General features: G+C 43.4%; 1 long non-coding RNA gene across 1 annotated transcript in view; it reads left to right on the forward strand.

The window, feature by feature from the left end:
- The first annotated feature begins 3,040 nt into the window (after positions 1-3,040).
- Positions 3,041-19,487, forward strand: part of LOC130291354 (uncharacterized) — an 88,881-nt gene continuing 72,434 nt past the window's right edge. The window contains exon 1 of the long non-coding RNA XR_008847900.1: positions 3,041-3,119. This is a non-coding gene — a long non-coding RNA (uncharacterized LOC130291354). The remainder of the gene's footprint in view (positions 3,120-19,487) is intronic.

Raw genomic sequence — 19,487 nt, forward strand, 5'->3', positions numbered from 1 at the left:
AGGGATGGTTTTAAAGGGGTATTCCAGGAAAAAACTTTTTTTTTATATATCAACTGGCTCCAGAAAGATAAACAGATTTATAAATTACTTCTATTAAAAAAATCTTAATCCTTCCAATAATTATCAGCTGCTGAAGTTGAGTTGTTCTTTTTTATCTGGCAATAGTGCTCTCTGCTGACATCTCTGCTTGCCTCGGGAACTGCACAGAGTAGAATAGATTTGCTATGGGGATTTGCTTCTACTCTGGACAGTTCCTGAGACACGTGTCATCAGAGAGCACTTAGAAAAGAACAACTCAACTTCAGCAGCTCATAAGTACTGAAAGGATTAAGATTTTTTAATTGATGTAATTTACAAATCTGTTTAACTTTCTGGAGCCAGTGATATATAAAAAAGTTTTTTTCCTGAATAACCCCTTTAAATTTAGTTAGGAGAGGAGCTTTTTATCCTTATACAGAGATGTATCCTACCTTAAAGGGGTATTCCAGGATATTTTTTTTATTTGACTATGCTACAGGGGCTGTAAAGTTAGTGTAGTTCATAATATTGTGTCGGTACCTGTGTGTGACGGTGGTCTCACAATTCTTCTGTGATTTTCGCCCCAATATTTATTTTTAAAGGGGTACTCCGCCCCTAGACAACCTATTCCCTATCCAAAGAATAAGGGATAAGATGTCTGATCACGGGGGTCCACTTCTGGGGAACATCGCGATCTCTGGGCCGGCAGCAGCGGCGTCCGGAAAATGTAAGCTTGAAGCTTCCCCGTTTGTGACGTCACACCACGCCCCCTCCATTCATGGCTATGGACCCCTGCGATTGAACATCTTATCCCCTATACTTTGGATAGGGGATAAGATGTTTTTTTTTGCAGAGTACCCCTTTAACAGCATACAAAATTACTCATGTCTCGGGATTTCCCAGATTACAGTGTGTCGAGACCTGACATCATTAGTCAGGTGATCAGATGGAGTCTGTCCTGCTTCAATGGGTGGAGCGATCGCTGGGTGGGAGAGAGTTCATTTTGCACCAGCTGTATGCACCCTGATTAGAAAACACTGATATGTGGTGTCCCAGTATGGGATATGGTCCTACAGTCACGTCAGGTTGAGTCCCTATATGTCCCCGGCAAATATGTCTGTCTGTGGCAAATATACAGCAGTCAACAGGGTCTGTGGAGGATTTTCCACAGCGGAAATTCTGCTGCCAAAAATCTACTGTGAACCGGCCGCAGAGAGCCCGCCCCCATTCAAACTCACTGCCAGAAACATGGTACGAGTTTGAAAACAAATCTGCTCATGCGAAGGCACCCTAAGGGAGAGTTCACACTGTGTATTTTCTGCTGCAGATTTCCTGTAGCAGATTTAGTTACCCATTGAAGTCACTAGACAGCAAAATCTGCAGCATAAATAAGGATGTGTGAACTGACCCTAAGGCTGAGCCTCTTACTTCTACAGAAGCTGCAGAGTTATAGGGGAACTGTATTTCACAAAGTAAAAGTTAAAGGGGTACTACCGTGCTGACAACGTATCTCCTATCTAAAGGATAGGGGATATGTTGCCTGATCGCACGGGGTCTCGCACGCAGCACCCCGCTCTCATCAGGCCCCGGAGTGAACATCGCTCCGGGTCTGATGACTGCTGATCACGGGGTCGGAGTATCGTGACATCACGGCTCCGCCCCCATGTGACGTCACGCTCCCCCCCTCAATGTAAGTCTATGGCAGGGGGCGAGACAGCTGTCTCGCCCCCTGCCATAGACTTGTATTGAGGGGCGGAGCGTGACGTCACATGGGGCAGAGCTGTGATGTCACGGTCACCGGCCCCGTCATTAGACCCGGAGCGGATGTTCGCTCCGGGGCCTGATGAAAGCGGGGTGTTGCGTGCGAGACCCCGTGCGATCAGGCAACATATCCCCTATCCTTTAGATAGGGGATAAGTTGTCAGCACGGTAGTACCCCTTTCAAGTACTATCACTCCCAGTGTGATCCATCTGTGCCCCCCTAAGGCTCAAGGTTGGAAGAGGCACAGGCCCAACAGACACATTACAATGGGAGTTGTAGTACTGTAGTTGTAGATCCTGAAAAAAAATATAAAAAATAAAACCTCCTCCTTAATGTTCTTATCAGTCTGCTGCTGTGCCATCTCCCCTCCCTCCCCCTCCTTATCAGTCACAGTTTAAGTGCTTACAGGGGCTGCAGTCACTTAGTGTAGGATCAGGGCGGCCAGGAGGTTGTTAAAGGAGTACTCTGGTGCAGGCTACTCCTGCTCCGTCCTGCCCGGGCTGCAAAAAAAAAATGAAAATGAACCATCACTCACCTTCCTGGGTTCCCGCGGAGCGCCACTACAGCTGATCGGTCCTCCGTTCCATCCTCTTCATACTTTCGGGTGTAACGAAGCGTCACATGGCGCTCAGCCTATCGCCAGCCGCCGCAATGTTCTGCCTCGGCCGGCGATAGGCTGAGTGCTATGTGACGTTTCGTTACACACGGAAGTATGAAGCTGATGGACCGGAGGACCGATCAGCTGTAGTGGCACTCCGCGGGAACCCAGGAAGGTGAGTGATGGTTTATTTTCATTTTGTTTGCAGCCCAGGCAGGACGGAGCAGGAATACTCTGCACCAGAGTACTCCTTTAATCTTCTCCCTTTGTGCTGAGTGTGCTGAGCTCCTGTGTGTGAGGGAGAAGTCTCCACCAATCAGAGCTCAGCTGGCAGAGGGAAGGGGCGGGGTTATCTCTCTCCTCTCCATCTCTACATATCACAGCCCAGGGGGCTTAGATAAATACCAGACATTGCATTGCTGGTATTTTTATATTAAACATATCGGCAGGGGGTCTAAAATACCAGCCAGGTGGCCACCCTAAGTGTGTGACATGGTTGTAATAATTATTGGGGAGATTTATCAAAACCTGTGCAGGTGAAAAGTTGATCAGTTGCCCATAGCAACCAAAGTTGATCAGTTATCCATAGCAACCAATCAGATTCCTTCTTTCATTCTTAACAAGACCTCTGAAAAATGAAAGTGATCTGATTGGTTGCTATGGGCAACTGGTCACCTTTTCCTCTCCACAGGTTTTGATCCCTGATTGTCTTCATATCTAGGATGAGAATCTTCTGACACAGTGAGTAGCCGACCATTTCTGGGCATAAAACATCAGAACTTGCTGGGTGCCCTACGGTTGCCTGGACAACTGTACCCCCCAGCATCAGCCGCCTCTCACCTCATCACATGGCGCAGATCGGGCAGCAGTTTTGGACACTTCTGTCATCCACATTTTGATAACACTATTTTTCACACACACAAATAAAATAAATGAGTCGAACAAGTCAAAGAACAGTTTAAACAAAGGGAACTTTATTTATTATTTACAAAAATGTTTGTGTAGGGATTTTATGTAACCTCCATCACTCACAAAGAGCGGACAGTAACTAACTCAGGACAGGAAAAACCTCCAGAGGGGAGGAAACCTGTAGGGAATCCATGGCTACTGTACTGCCCTTCCTCTGGGCATACTAAAGGAGGTTACCTCTAGAATTTGGGCAAAGTGTCAGTGTATGTGCTGCCCCACAGCCTGGAAGGTGTGCATCTAAGAAAGGAAAAGAAAAGAGAGATTAGTTACATGATTATTATAGAAATGCACATGGAACTGGACAAAAAGATGTGATACTTACCAGTCACAGGCGGGTATGAATGTGTATTCCTAGGTTCCTACAGTTTAGACCCCTCACTGATGACAATGGTGTTGACATCACATGTGTGACCTCACGGGAGTTCTATTTGAGTAGTGCTGCTTTCTGATTGGCTGAAAATCAAAAAACATTTTTAAACTTGTCTGCATGACTTATCTCAGGGATTTTTGGCAATTTATATTAAAATGGCTCTACTCCCTATGGGTACATTATATTTGTTTCTCCTAACCAGACACTCAGTGTCAGGCCCAAGGTCTGATTATTAAAATACTATATGTGTATTATAAATTATAACTGTGTGTGATGGATTATCCAAGACATAGGTGAGAGGTCATTCAGGCGGTGTATCCTGTTGTGTATTGCATTTTATTGGGGGTCTGGCTGTTTGTTTGTATCTCCTTTGAAGTCAGAGGCTCTTTTGAAGCAGCAGGATGTAAGGGCACTCTGGTCCCATCATATAATCAACCAGATAAGAGGGCCAGGAACAGAGATGCCCCCCTGGTGGGATCAGAGGGGAGGGGGGAATGGAGTTTCCCTCCCAAGAAAGCAGGTATGATATTTAAAACAATGCTAGACTCAAAGTTGGGTGTTCAATGCTGTGCAACCATCCTAAGTGCAGTGTGTACCATCCTAAGAACAGCTGGAACACACTCTCATGGACTGCTATACCATCATGCTGTAAGAACTTCATTTTTGTTTTCTGAACTTGTCCTGCTAAACTCTTTTATATATTGTTATACATGTATGTCATTTGTTCCTGTATTTTTATATATTTAGCCCTGTGATACCTTTTATCAGATTAAATGTTTAATTAATCAGCTCTGGTCTTTGATCTCTAAATATATGAGCTCACCTTTCTGAAGGCTTCCTGGGACTAGTAGTGGATACCCAGAGGTCTGGCGGCTTTAACCCTTGCACCATCACACTCTCTCTAACGTCTTGGGTGGACCGATAGGGTGTGATCGTGACACTCCCTATTTGTAATATCATTTGGTGGCCCTAACAACATGGGACCATAGGTTTCTTACACAGATCACTGCGGCTCTGGCAGGCTCAATGGGGGAGATTTATCAAGACCTGTCCAGAGAAAAAGGTGCCAAGTTGCCCGCGGCAACCAATCAGATCACTTCTTTCATTTATGAAAGGGCCTCTAAAAAATTTAAGAAGCGATCGGATTGGTTGTTATGGACAACTCAGCAACTTCTCCTCTGGACAGGTTTTGATAAATCTAACCCAATGAGCAGCGCTGGCTGCTGGGACGTCTGACGAGGGATGCCCCTGACGTTGCGGTATGGAGAGGAAGGATATTATTCGTCAGACGTCCCGGCAGCCAGCGCTGCTTATTGATTTAAAGTGGTTGTGGCTCCTGCTGCCAGTTCAAGATCAGGCAGCATAGGCCGAGATTGACTTACTGCATCAGTGATCCCCTGTGGCTGTCCAACAGTTGCAAAACTACAACTCCCAGCATGCCCTAACAGCCGAAGGCTGTCAGGGTATACTGAGAGTTGTAGTTTTGCAACCGCTGGACAGACATCTGTCGGAAGGGGGGAAAAAAAGATAAAGCAATGTGGGCTTTGAAAAAGGGCACACATAAGTTGTGTTTGAACAAAATGGTCACCCGTTCACCCACACTAAACCCAAAACACCGGGTTATAGTGTGGGTGTTGGTTATGTGAGCAGTTGTGCCTACTGAGCGCTCACGTGGCCAGCGCCCATGAATATTCAAGTCCAGCTGGCGGGCCGCCTCCAGCGTGCAATTCAGCGCAGGAAGAAGCGGACCTTCAGAGGGACACCGTGCCGGTCTACAGGTCTCATGTTCACCTGCACTATAACCCTGTGTATCGGGTTTAGTGTGACTGAATGGGTGACCGTTTTGCTTATCCCAGTCTAAGCCTAGGAAGAGACGCAATTTTTGTTTGAGTTTTTTTTTAGCCAAAAAAAAAAAAAACACCACAAAAAACTGCCCCCTCATTTCTTTTCTCCCAAGATGCCATTGTGGTGTGCCACACGGTGTGAAGGTGTGAGGTGTATGGGGCAGATGTTATAGCCCAGGGGCAGATGTTATGAACCCCTAAATGTTAGTGATGCCAGGGTGTGGCTTTCCCGGTAACCACCCGAACGGTAGCACCACTATTCCTTGGTTAGGCAGGGTAATAAAAGTCCAAGACCAAGTTAGGGTTAATGGTAGCTTTAGTGAGGTAGACAGATAGTACAGTCTTTACAGCTAGGCCAGGATCCCAGAGAGGTGACCAGTAACACAGAGGGGACCTTGGAGCTTGCTGGGACTTGCAGTGTCTGGACAGACTTTAACTCAGCCACACTGACTATAATAGACTTGGCTATAGACTTGACTGTGGGTAGTGACAGCAGACATAGACGACTTGACTTACTGGTTAGGCTGCTGGTTAGGCTTGAGGCCTCCAGATGTGCTGGACACTGGCTCTGAGACATCTGGACTGAACTCGACGTTTGCAGAGAATGTGGTCCTTAACTCAAAGGTCCTTAAAGGTCCTTTATCCATAATACATCTAATATACAGATAACACAATGGGGGAGACACTGCAGGAGAGCCCCTAGGACACAGAGGGACTCAACCTGACAGGGCCTAAGTACTGTATGGGACTATATCCTGTCCTGGGACATCACACCATCTTTGTGGCATTTTTGCCAAAAACACAGGGGGAGATTTATCAAAAGAGGAAAAGTACAGTGTGTGTTGCATTTATGTGGCGTTTTTTTGCTGGCAGAGAGCACCCCCTCTGGAAAGACCAAATTACTTCCTCCAGAGAATACAACAGCTGATAAGCACTGGAAAGCTTGAGATGTTTTTTTTAGAGGTTATTATCAAATCTGTTTAACTTTCTGGCACCAGTTAATTTGAAAAAAATCCCTGCGATCTCCAGGCCAGCACAGCGGCGTTTAGGAACATGGAAGCCTGGGATTTCCGTGTTTGTGACGTCACACCATGCCCCCTCCATTCTTGTCTATCGGAGGGGTTGTGATGACTAGTCACGCCCCCTCCCATAGATATGAATGGAAGATGTGTAACGGTGGTGGTCGCCCATCATCTGGAATGGAGCAAAGTTTGGTGCCGCGATCACGGGGGGTCACAGCCATGTATTCTTTGGATAGGGGCTAACATGTCTAGGGGTGGAGTACCCCTTTAAGGGAACTCACTTACTCCCAGTGCTTCCTCCCACAAGGCTGCACTGCACAATCGAGCAACACAACAAAGCCATAGAGTGTGTAGACTACACTATACCAGGTCAGGCACATGCGGAGGAGGAATTAAACTAATTTCTCCCCATTTCAGATCCAATCCCCTCCATTTAGTCAATGAACATGAAATTTGGGAGTTGGCTATATGAAATAAGGGGATTGGACATGAAATACAGGGATTTCACCATTTGTTTATTATATCTCAATTGCATATCAAAATCGCAATTTTTTCTTCCATAATCGCTATACCACATTTTCCCCATATCGTGCAACCCTATTCTGGAGTAACCCTTTAATAGTCATTTAAATTACTAACCTAGTGCTTTTCCATCATCACTAAGGTTGAGTATTCCGGGATTTTTTTTTTTTTGACTATGCTCCAGGGGCTGTAAAGTTTGTGTAGTTCATAATATAGTGTCTGTACCTGTGTTTGATGGTTGATCTCACAATTCTTATGTGATCTTTGTCCCAGTTTTCATTTTCAGCAGCGTACAAAATGAGTGTTGAAAATGAAAGGATCGTCCAGCACTTGGAGTTGCAGTTAAAAGAAACTTTGCTTTATTTAGGAATCTTCAGACAATGTTCACAACAGAGCAAGTCGTCTGACGCGTTTCGCACTTACGTGCTTAATCTTTTTCTACGATTAAGTCTACGATTAAGCACATAAGTTCTTTCTCTGTTGTGAACATTGTCTGAAGATTCCTAAATAAAGCAGTTTCTTTTAACTGCAACTCCAAGTGCTGGACGATCCTTTCACAATCCTTTCACGTCCGTGCACAGGTGTTGCGGCTATTCCAAGTGGTGGTGAGCGGTGTGTGAATTCCATACAAACAAAATGAGTGTTGTCTCAACTTTTCCCAGGTTGCAGTGCGGCCTGAGACATAACATCACTAGTCAGGTGTTGAAAGGAGCCTGTCTGCTTCAATGGGTGGAGGGACCGCTGGGTGGGAGGGAGATCAATCTCCACAGGGCTGCAGGGAATTGTAGCTCAGCTGTACTGCAATGGGTGGGGTGACTAATGTGTAAGAGAAAAAAAAGAGACCTCACATTCACATACAAGGAATCCTGGGACTTGTCGTTGGAGGGTAGGAACTCCAACAGGAAATAAAAACAGCTCACAAAAAGAAACCAGCAACATTATCATGTACTTAAAACACAGTCATTTAGCCCCAAGACAAGCACAGATCCTTCCTAAGCATGTCCATTACTGTCTGGCTGCTAAGTACTAGTATCACCCTATGGTGGATAACCATTTAAACTCTTTGAGTCACAGCCCATTTCAAAGAACCTTGTTTTTTTTTTTTCGCAACCAATTGTAATTTGTAATGACACGTTTTATTTTGTATGTACAGCAAAACAAAATTCTACATTATATTTTGTTTTTTTTTTGGGGGGGGGGAGGGATTGAAAAAAAACAACACAATTTTGCTAATTTTGGGGTTTTCATTTTTACGTAGTGCATTTTACGGTAAAAACTGACATGTTCTCTTTATTCCGTGGGTCAATGATTTAAACAATAGATATGTTTACATTTTCTATTATTGTACTATTTTTAACCCCTTCCCGCCCCAAGACTTATTCATACATCCAAGTTGCTAGCTTGTTAGTGCAACTGTAAGTATGCATACGTACTAGCGATCTCCTGCTCTGCATGATGCGCTGCAGGAATTCGACTGCATACCCAGCTGTCAATTATAGCCAAGGTCCCGCCACAGCTGCCGAGACCGGGATCGCACCGATCTCGGCAGCATTAACACCATAGATGCCGTGATCAGTCCTGATCACGGAATCTATGGGGTTGACAGGAGGAAGGGGCTCATCCTGTCCACCATCGCGGGATCCCATTGGCTGCCATGGCAACAGGAGGCCAGCTGATGGGCTCCTGCCTGCCTAGTATGGCAGCCTGTGAGGTCCAGCCATAGGCTGGATCGCACAGGCTGTTAGTCAGTGTACACTGACAGTTTTACTGTGCTGCAGTAAGGCTAGGTTTCCACTTGGTTTTTTTTCTGGCAGTTTTTGGAAAACTGCCACTGCAGTTTTTGAGCCAAAGACAGAAGTGTATTCAAAAGGAATAGGATGTGTAAAGAAAGGACTTACACTTCTCCTCCCTTATAGATCCACTTCTGACTTTGGCTCAAAAACTGCAGTGGCAGTTTTCCAAAAACTGCCAGAAAAAAAAACAAGTGGAAACCTAGCCTAAAGATGTACTGCAGCATAGTATAACAGGTAAAGAGTGAAAAGTAAAAAAATAAATAAAAAGGTTTTAAATAAATTAATAAAGTGTAAAAAAACATAAATAAATACCCCTTTTCCAATAAAACCATATATTGTCATCCAGAAAAAAACAAAAAAAGCCCAAACCTATACATAATAGGTATTGCCACTTCTGTAATGACTTGTCCAATAAATTCATAATTGTATTTATCCCGCACAGGGAACGCCGTAAAAAAAAAAAAAGTTAAAAAAAAAGCACAAAATGGTCAAAAGGTAGCATGAATCACAAAAAATGGTACCAATAAAAAGTACAGCTTGTCTTGCAAAAAACAAGCCTCCACACAATGGCCTTGGCCGAAAAATAAAAAAAGGTATTGCTGTCAGAACATGAAAACACAAAAAAGGGAAAAAACGTATTTTGTTGAGAAAAGAGAAAAAGAACATAAAAAAGCTATATAAATTGGATATTGCTATAATCGTACCGACCAGAAGAATTAAAATAACACCATTTTTACCATACAGTGAATTCAATAAAAAATTCAAATTTTTAAGAAACACCAGAACTTGTTCACATTTTTCACAATATTTTGGAGTTTTCACAAAAAATGCTGCATAAATCAACAAAGATTTACCACGTACAATATTTAATGAAAAAACTATCGCAGAATCGCGTTGCTAAGTAAAAGCATGTCAGAGGTATTACCACTTAAAGGGGTTCTCCGGTGCTTAGACATCTTATCCCCTATCCAAAGGATAGGGGATAAGATGCCTGATCGAGGGAGTCCCGCCGCTGGGTACCCCCGTGATCTTGCCCGCGGCACCCCGTTTGTAATCAGTCCCCGGAGCTTGTTTGCTCCGGGACTGATTACCGGCGACTACAGGGCAGGCGGCGTGTGACGTCATGCCCCTGCCCCGTGTGATGTCACGCTCCGCCCCTCAATGCAAGCCTGACAGCTATCATGCCCCCTCCTGTAGGCTTGCATTGAGGGGCGGAGCGTGACATCACAGGGGGCGTGACATCACACGCTGCCCGCCCTGTAGTCGCCGGTAATCAGTCCCGGAGCAAACACGCTCCGGGGACTGATTACAAACGGGGTGCCGGAGTACCCCTTTAAAGAGACACAGGACACATTTGAAAAATTGGGCTTGGTCATTAAGGTAAAAACAGGCGGCGTCTTTAAGGGGTTAAAAGAAGTCACTTTTTTTGACAAAATGAGTATGCACCATTCATCGTATGGGATCATAGACATAGGGGGAGATTTATCAAAACCTGTCCAGAGGGAAATTCGATTTGATTGGTTGCCCATAGCAAACTATCAGATCGCTTATTTCATTTTTCAGAAGAGATCTGATTGGTTGCTATGGGCAACTCAGCAAATTTTCCTCTGGACAGGTTTTGATAAATCTCCCCCATTATGTTTACATAGTATGGACATTTCTGTACAGAGCAGGCGCCATCTTCAGCCTTCATGGGCGGGGCCTAGCTGGTTGCTGGGGTTAATCCCGCGGCTGCTGCAGTGAAGGTGCTGGGTGCTTCATCCAGTGCGGCCTCCTGCTGTGTGACTGTGTCCCCTGCCGGGACGAAGTGCGGGGGTGTCCTGCCTGCCGTGGCTGAAATTTCTTGCCTCAATACAGCCCTGCTGTCCGGCTCCTTTCTGCTGTCTGGCATTGAAGGGTGCCCTCCTTGGACTGTCCGGTGCCTTCTTCATTTGTCCCCCTGTTCTCCTCTTGGCCTTGTGAACTGTAAGTACCCTGAGAGGGGCCTGGGAGATTTCTGGGACTTGTGGTGCCTTGCCTACTCCTCACATCACGGGAGTGTGGTGCTTCTGGGACTTTCATACTAGTGACTTTCTACCTGCTCAGCGGGCCCTGCTAGCCATGGGTGGCTCCTGAGGTAAACGCAGACATAGGAAATCTACAAGGACCACTGATGCTTCCAGACCGACCTCTGATGAGGATGCCTCCTCTGATGATGGCTCTGCTCGCTCCTCTCATTCCTGTCGCCCTTCTAAGTGGGATTCTGGGGCTCAGTCCTCCCTTTCTACTAAAGTATCTGTGCACGCAGCGAAAGCGCTGAGCCAATTTTCAAGACCTCCGGACGGACGTGGGAGCGGCTCTCCCGTTTCACATGTATCCCTGCTGGACAGTTCCCCGACTTCTCCACAGAGCATATCATCTGACAGACCTGTTTATGATGCTGCTGCCTTGGATCAGCGATTTTCCAAATTATTCTCTCCCTTTACCTCCTGTCAATCTATCATGGTGATGAAAGTTGATGAACTGCGGCAAGAATTCGTTATTTTGCGCCATGAGACCCAGAAGATCTGTGAGCGCACTGTGGAGGTGGAACGTAGGGTGTCTGCAGTGGAGGACACTCTTCATCCTTTGCCGGACAGGGTGGACTCACTACAGCGCCAGGTGATGGGAGTTCTGGGTCGGTTGGATGATATGGAGATCCGCCTAGTGGACCTTCCTGAGAAAGTGGAGGGGAATGATCCGATGCTTTTCCTTGAAATGTGGCTAAAAGAATTCCTTCCAGTGAACACCTTCTCTCCATACTTCTCCGTTGAAAGAGCGCACAGAGTTCCGGCCAGGCCTCCCCCTCCTGGGGGTCCTCTGCGTCCTTTTCTGGCCATGCTTCTTCATTTCAAAGGTAGAGATGCCGTTCTGCGAGCTGTCTGAATTAAAGGGGAGGTCATTTGTGAAGGGAATAGAGTGTCCTTCTATCCGGACTTCTCCGTGGAGCTCCGAAAGCAGTTTACCGAGGTCCGGTCAAAGCTACGGGCCAAGGGATACCACTATTCCATGCTCTATGCTGCTCGACTGCGAGTGGTAGATGGGACTTTGACTAAATTCTTCACCTCCCCGTTGGACAGACTTCACTGGGTGGATGCAGCACCTCATGTTGGACCTCCGGATGCACCTCCTGTCAGACCTACGGACTGAACTGCCATGGACAGTGTTCCCTCCATACTGTTCTTGGGTTTAGTTAACGTAAGGGAGATAGGTGACTAGGGACCCCCTAAGGTTACGGCTGTCCCTGAGATTTACCTGGGTTATTCTTAGCTACCGGACGATTTACTGTGGGCGGGGTAGTGGGAGTGTTCTATTGCAATAGCGTTTTGCTTGACGCTTTGTGATGCCCCGCAATAGTTGTAGTTTTGGGTATAGGTCTGCACTGTGTTAGGGGATAGTAGTAGCTATGTCCCGTTTAGTGTTGGACAGGGAATTAATGGGATTGTTTTGTTTATGCCTTTGTTTTTCTGTTATGTGTTTGTGACCCGACTGTCTCTTTGTGGTATGTGTGTGGTGTGTATGGTCCTGGTGCTCCGGCCTTTCTCCTTCTTGCCCCCTTTTTCTTTTGCTTCCTGTTGTTACTATATTTGGTAGTTACTAGACCTGGGTACCTTAAAGTTCTTAGCTGCAATGTCCGAGGGCTTAATTCCAAGTTCAAGAGGGCCTTATGTTTAGACTTTGTGAAAGACTTGCAAGAGACTCACATTACGGGCCAGAAGGTACTTGCCCTGAAGAGGGGCATGGATATCACAGGGTTAGGATGCTTCCTATTCTAGTTATGCCGGGGGTGTCTCAGTCTTAGTTACTAAGTTGGTGGTTTCTCAGGTAGCCTGTGATCACTTTGGGAGGTTTGTTATTGTGGTGTCCCGGTACCGCATCCTATACGGTACCTATATGTCTGTGGGTCCCCATAGCCAGAGTCCCTAGGACGTAGGGGTCCACGTTATATAGTCTGCCCTTGTCACCTCTATTCCATATAGTAAATCAGTAGTTTACTCAAGGTTTATGTAAATATAGTGATATACATGTAAATAAATGGTTAATTACCTGCGTGTAGCGTACCAGGACCTGCGGGTCACATGACTAGGTGAACTCTATGGTATTTCTGCTTTAGGACCTTTGGAGGCCCTTATGACGTATGCAATCCCATCATACTGTGTAACAGTGAATGACAGGTATACGGACAAATCAGATTCACCCCGCCCCCTACCCATATAAGGGAGCGGCGGCCATTGTTCTCTCTCTTGTTCCTGGGCTGTCAAACGAGAAGGATCTGCGCAGCTATTATCGCAGTGAGTTAGGCCTGAGCCTTGCGGCAACGGCTGAATCTATTCAGAATCATGAGTGTATCATTCTCAAGCATTTTCCACACCTACGGGGGTTACAGGAGGCCGGCTTTTGGGGTTCTCATGGAGTCAGATTTGTGTTTCACTTGTTTCGGGAGGATCAGGTTTTCCTCTCCTTTGTGGAAATGAGGGACAGATATGATATCCCTGGCAGTGCCTTTTATAGGTATCCAGCTGAGGCATGCGATCCAGGTGCAGTTTGGCTCCCTGACGTTTATCCCTGTGTTTTCTGATGTGGAGATTCTCCTGGGCACTGCATATCTCACCAAACCTCTTACCCAGTCCTATGCCCTTCTCCAAACATTGGGGCCTAGCCCGTTTTCGAATGCTTATCATAAATGGGTGGCCAATATCCCTGAGTGCCAGTGGAAGGAGGTTGAGGGCTCATATTACTCCACTGTGGTGAGTTGTAGGGACATGCTGATTCAGTCACAGTATGTTTTGAGGTTGTATTATACTCCTGCTAAGCTAAAGTGTATTGGGGTGTCTTCGTCAGATCTATGTTTTCGCTGTTCTGCTGAGGTAGGTACCTTTCTCCACACAGTTTGGGACTGTCCTGTTATAGCCTCTTTTTGGAGAGAGGTTTTTGGCAGACAACCTAGAATTTCCTTTCCTGCTTACCCAGGTGGTATGCCTGTTGGGCGTCCTCAATGAGGTGGTATCTGGTGCACATAGACGTATACTGATACGTTTCTTGTTGTTTTGCGCCCGTAAGGTGGTTGTGATGACGTGGAAAGATGTGTCCCCTCCCCCTTTGTCTCGCTGGGTCAATATGGTAAATAAATATGTCTCGTTATACCAAGCTATGTATAAGAGTTGTAAGTGCCCAAGGAAGTTCGTTAAGTTGTGGACTCCTTGGCTTCTACTGGATGTGTCGGCTGACCTTCCATCCGGGGGGTCTCAGTAATTTTATCTTCGCTAGGGGGTTGGGGGGGGGGGCTTGGAGTCATTGGGATGTTTGGTTGTGTGAATGTGTGCTTGTCTGTTAGTGTGGGGCCTCTCTGGACGGTGCTGGAGCTGCTCCTTCCCTATGTGTTTGTCACTCTGCTGTCTTAACCCTGGCATTGTGATGGAGTTGTCTTATGGACCTACAGAGACTCTGGTTGTATGTTGCACTCTGTTGTGCTGTTGGTTTAAATTTTGCAAAATTTAATAAAAAAATACTTTAAAAAAATAATAATATAGATTCATATATTGATACTTGCCCCATATATGAATCTAGATTATATACTGACCCTTGTATTGAATTTATACTATATACTGACCCCATATATGAATTTATACTATATACTGACCCCATATATGAATTTATACTATATACTGACCCCATATATGAATTTATACTGTATATTTTCAGCGGCATTATTGATAAAAAATGTATGCTGCTTATTAGTGGACAATCCCCTCTTGGTAGTCATTAGTAGTGTTGAGCACAAATATTTGTAATGCTAATTTTTTTCGCAAATATCGGCAATTCGCGATTTAGAATATAGTGCTATATATTCGTAATAACGAAAAAATTATGTTGTTGTTTTTTTTTCACATGCAAATTTTTATGCAAATTTCCCTTGCAAATTATCGTTTTTTTTTTACACAAGCAAATTTTTATGCAAATTTTCGCATGGAAAAAAAAGTGAATGAACATAGCGAATATGCGAATTTCGCAAACATAGGACGAATAATCGTCAATATATTCGCAAAATATCGCAAATTCGAATATTGCCCCAGCTGCTCATCACTACTTAACATGATGATTCTCCTGACTTACTTTTGTCTATTTTCTTTCCTTCCTTTTAATTCCCTTCTTGCAGTAATTGTATTATATCGACATTTATGTTGTATTATATAGTCATTCCGCAGCTTTCTCACATTGTCCTAGCTACAGTACATGCCACCCACAATGTTATATGGACCCTGCAAAAATGAGATACAATTCCTTCTTACCAGGTTGTACTGTGCCTAAATACAACATGCTAAATTAAATCCTAATAGAAAATATCCTAATCCCAATTCTTTGGCAATGTCTCATGACATGCTTGACATTCCCTGCATGTTTGTTCATTGCTTGAGAAAAGAATTGCGTGTGAACTAATATTAAAATAACATGTTAGCAAAACTTAACCTTCAATAAGTGGATCTCATGTAGGATCAGTTATATCCTATCCTCTAAATATTTGCGAATTTATGTCCTATTTCCATACATTTAATTTTTTTTTATTCTATGGGAGAGATTTATCAAAACCTGTGCAGAGGAAAAGTTACTGAGTTGCCCATAACAACCAATCAGATCGCTTCTTTCATTTTTGAAAAGGCCTGTGAAAAATGAAAGAAGCGATCTGAGAGAAATGTTCCCCTATAAGTCTTTAAAGAGATATTTTAGACATTAACAAATATCATTGTGATGAGCTTGGGGTGGAGGGTGAACAGGGGTGATGCAGAGTAGTGTTGCAGGGTCTAGCATTAACCCTTGATTGTCGTGACGCCAGGGTGCGGGCTTCCTCTATGCATATATGTCCTACCACCACCCGTCCCAGGAATGATAGGGAGGAATAAAGGATTGTCCACAGCCGGAATTGTAATAAACTTGAAATAACTTTACTGCAGATTTTATGCAGAATGCAATTAACAAACAGTCTTTACAAAAGGACCGGGATTTAGGCTCCTCACAGGTTGGCTGTGACATTGTAGGAAATAAGCTTTGGTTCCTTGCTGTACGCTGTTCCACTGAATTTATATGTATGTTTAGGTTCAGTAGTCACGTAGAATTTGTAGGATGGAGTTGGATTAACTCACGGTTTAGAAAGGTGCTAAAGTGGAAGGCTTCAGGCCTAGATTGTCCTGAAGCCTTTTATTATCCCATGTAAAATTGCAAGAGATTTGTGTAATAATGTAAAAATATTACCTGATATGTGGATTCCTGTGTTATCTTTGCTTTGTAACGCTGTTAACAAAGCACCCCGAAACGCGTTTAGCCTGCATTGTGACCGCCTTTCAATTGAAACAACCACTTACTAAAAAGCCAGTTGCTACTGGTAACAACTATTGCCCTTGGATTTCCTCTACTACCACCTCTTCACCGGTGATCCTGTGTATCACCTGGAACACTCATTACCTGCAGTTTCTGACCACTGACGTCAGACGGCATCTACACGAAGCAAAGCAGCTCATACCATCAGCGCTAACACCTCCGGACTGCAACATCGCACGGTGAACAATAGGTCCAGTGCCGTCTGAACCAGCCGTGCCGGCGCCTGCCAGCGCCCACAGGACAGTGTTACAAAGCAAAGATAACACCGGAATCCACATATTGGGTGATATTTTTACATTATTACACAAATCTCGTGCAGTTTTACATGGGATAATATTCTGGACATTCATAAATCAATTCTGATCAAATTTCTGGACACTGGTTGCCTCATACCGGACTATCAGATGCAATATTGCCGGATTAGCGGTCACACTGCATTTTTTTAAATTTTTAACAGCAAAATTTTATTGCAAATTTATTTTATATGAATTCATTATGTCTCTAACCAATATTTTGTAATTTTTTTCCCCCACAAGGGCCCTGTGAAGGGATATTTTTGCCTTATTTTTTCTATTGCATTTGTTATTCATGTTTTAAATAAACATACAATTTAAATATTTGAAACACGGTCTAAGCCTAAATTTAATATATTATTATATGGTACAAATACTGCCCTTGAGGTATAGGCAGCTCTCTTTTCTCCTCTTCTATAGATTTGTAAATTACTTCTATTAAAAAATCAGCTGCTATATGCTCCAGAGGAATTTGTGTAGTTCTTTTCTGTCTGGCCACAGTGCTCTCTGCTGACACCTCTGTCCCTGTCAAGAAATGTCCAGATTAGAAGCAAATCCCCATTGCAAACCTCTCCTGCTCTGGACTGAGTTGTCAGCAGAGAGCACTGTGGTCAGACAGAAAAAAACAACAACAAAGAACTCAACTTCCTCTGGAATATACAACAGCTGATAAGTACTGGAAGTACTTCAATAAAAGTAGGAAGTGTAAAAAAATAAAAAAAATGCCCCTTTCCCAATAAATTGTACTGTATTGTATTATCACCAAAAGAAGATCAAAAACACAAATCATATACATAACAGGTATTGCCACATCCTTAATGACGTATGCTATAAAACTATAATGTAAATCATCCTGCACGGTGAAAGGCGTAAGAACAGCAACAAAAATGCGCAAAATTTTGGTACAAATAGCGGAATAGAAAAGATCAAAAGGTAGCACGTATTGCAAAAATTATACCAATAAAAAGTACATCTTATCCCACAAAAAATAAGCCCTTACTCAATGGCATCGGACAAAAAATATAAAAGTTATGGCTGTTGGAAAATGAATGGCAGAAAAAGAATGTTGCTCACGAAAGGAAAAAGAACATAGAAAGCTATATAAAATGTGTATTGCCATAATCGTACTGACCCACAGAATAAATATAAAATCACTTTTAGTATACACCATAAAGGAAACATTTTTAAAAAATGCCAGAAATTTTCCAGTTTTCACAATATTTTCGAGTTTTTCACAAAACATGCTGCATGTGTCAACAAAAATGCACCACTTATATAAAGTAAAACATGACACAAAATAACAATCTCAGAATTGCTCAGCTCTGAAAAAGCATTCTAAAGTTATTACCAGTTAAAGAAATAAATGTTAAATAAAAAAAAATAAAAAAAAGAGCCTGTCATTAAGGTAAAAAATGAGTCTGTCCTTATAGTATTAACCCCTTAAGGACCCAGCCCATTTTCACCTTATGGACCCGGCCATTTTTTGCACATCTGACCACTGTCACTTTAAGCATTAATAACTCTGGGATGCATTTACTTTTCATTCTGATTCCGAGATAGTTTTTTTCGTGACATATTCTACTTCATGTTAGTGGTAAACTTTTGTTAATACTTGCATCATTTCTAGGTGAAAAATTCCAAAATTTGATGAAAAAAATTGAAAATGTTGCATTTTTCTAACTTTGAAGCTCTCTGCTTATAGGGAAAACAAACATTCCAAATAAATTATATATTGATTCACAAATACAATATGTCTACTTTATATTTTCATCATAAAGTTGACATGTTTTTACTTTTGGAAGAAATCAGAGGGCTTCAAAGTTCAGCAGCAATTTTCCAATTTTTCACAAACTTTTCTAAATCAGAATTTTTCAGGGACCAGTTAAGTTTTGAAGGGGATTTGGAGGGCCTTCATATTAGAAATACCCCACAAATACCCATTATAAAAACGGCACCCCTCAAAGTATCCAAAATGACATTCAGTAAGTTTGTTAACCCTTTAGATGTTTCACAGGAATAGCAGCAAAGTGAAGGAGAAAATTCAAAATCTTAATTCTTTACACCCGGATGTTCTTGTAGACCCAGTTTTTGAATTTTTACAAGGGGTAATAGGAGAAAAAGCCCCCCATAATTTGTAACCCAATTTCTCTCGAGTAAGGAAATACCTCATATGTGTATGTCAAGTGTTCGGCGGGCGCAGTAGAGGGCTCAGAAGGGAAGGAGCGACAATGGGATTTTGGAGAGTGAATTTTGCTGAAATGGTTTTTGGGGGCATGTCATATTTAAGATGCCCCTATGGTGCTGGAACAGCATAAACCTCCCACATGGCATACCATTTTGGAAACTACACCCCTCAAGGCACGTAACAAGGGGTCCAGTGAACCTTAACACCCCAAAGGTGTTTGACGACTTTTCATTAAAGTCGGATGTGTAAATGAAAAAAAAATTTTTTCACTAAAGTGCATTTTCCCCCCCAAAATTTTAAATTTTCACAAAAGGTAATGAGAGAAAATGCCCCCAAAAATTGGTAACCCCATCTGGAAATACCTCATGTTAGGATGTAAAATGCTCTGCGGGCGAACTGCAATGCTCAGAAGAGAAGGAGACACATTTGTCTTTTGGAAAGAAAATTTAGCTGAAATGGTTTTTGGAGGGCATGTCGCATTTAGGAAGCACCTGTGGTGCCAGAACAGCAAAAATAAAAGCACATGGCATACTATTTTGGAAACTACGCCCCTTAAGAAACGTAACAAGGGGTACAGTGAGCCTTAAACCCTCACAGGTGTTTGACGACTTTTTTTCACTAAAATGCTATTTTTTCCTCACATTTTACATTTTAAGCGGTAATAGGAGAAAATGACCCCCAAAATTTTCTTCTGAGAGTGGAAATACCCCATGTGTGGA

This window comes from Hyla sarda, chromosome 9, assembly GCF_029499605.1.
Source record: "Hyla sarda isolate aHylSar1 chromosome 9, aHylSar1.hap1, whole genome shotgun sequence".
NCBI lineage: Eukaryota > Metazoa > Chordata > Amphibia > Anura > Hylidae > Hyla > Hyla sarda.